The sequence below is a fragment of the Tachyglossus aculeatus genome, chromosome 1, assembly GCF_015852505.1.
Source record: "Tachyglossus aculeatus isolate mTacAcu1 chromosome 1, mTacAcu1.pri, whole genome shotgun sequence".
In the NCBI taxonomy this organism is placed as follows: domain Eukaryota; kingdom Metazoa; phylum Chordata; class Mammalia; order Monotremata; family Tachyglossidae; genus Tachyglossus; species Tachyglossus aculeatus.
The window spans coordinates 37,613,400-37,614,633 of NC_052066.1; positions in this window are offsets into that span (position 1 = coordinate 37,613,400).

The following is a 1,234-nucleotide window of genomic DNA, read 5'->3' on the forward strand; positions in this document are numbered from 1 at the left end:
TAAAGAGATGGTCCCTACGCAACAGCGGGCTCACAGTCTAAGAGGGGGAGACAGACAACAAAACAAAACATATAAACCAAATAAAATAAATAGAATAAATATGTACAAGTAAAATAAATTAATAAATAGAGTAATAAATATGTACAAACATATATACATATATACAGGTACTGTGGGGAGGGGAAGGAGGTAAGGCGGGGGGGATGAGGAGGGGGAGGGGAAGGAGGGCTCAGTCTGGGAAGGCCTCCTGGAGGAGGTGAGCTCTCAGTAGGGCCTTGAAGGGAGGAAGAGAGATAGCTTGGCGGATGGGCAGAGGGAGGGCATTCCAGGCCCAGGGGATGACGTGGGCCGGGGGTCGATGGCGGGACAGGCGAGAACGAGGTACGGTGAGGAGATTGGCGGCGGAGGAGCGGAGGGTGCGGGCTGGGCTGTAGAAGGAGAGTAGGGAAGTGAGGTAGGAGGGGGCGAGGTGATGGAGAGCCTTGAAGCCCAGGGTGAGGAGTTTCTGCCTGATGCGCAGATTGATTGGTAGCCACTGGAGATTTTTGAGGAGGGGAGTAACATGCCCAGAGCGTTTCTGCACAAAGATAATCTGGGCAGCGGCGTGAAGTACGGATTGAAGTGGGGAGAGACAGGAGGATGGGTGATCAGAGAGGAGGCTGATGCAGTAATCCAGTCAGGATAGGATGACAGATTAAATGAGTAGGGTAGCGGTTTGGATGGAGAGGAAAGGGCAGATCTTGGCGATGTTGCAGAGGTGAGACCGGCAGGATTTGGTAACAGATTGGTTGTGGGGGTGAACGAGACAGCGGAGTCGAGGATGACACCAAGGTTGCGGGCTTGTGAGATGGGAAGGATGGTAGCGGAGGGAAGATAAGGCGTTCAGTCTTGGTCAGGTTAGTTTTAGATGGCGGGCAGACATCCAGATGGAGATGTCCTGAAAGCAGGAGGAGATACGAGCCCGGAGGGAGGGAGAGAGAGCAGGGGCAGAGATGTAGATTTGGGTGGCATCAGCGTAGAGATGATAGTTGAAGCCATGGGAGCGAATGAGTTCGCTCCCAGCAAGTATAGAAAAGGGAAAATGAGGAGATAAAAACTGGTGTCCAACAAAATAATTCCCAATAGCCCATTATTCCCAGTTCCCAAATTTCCCCAGTTCCCAGTTTTCTCCTAAGAAGGTGACAACTTAGGATACCCATTACAGCATTAAGGTGGCTAATGTTTGCTCCATAAG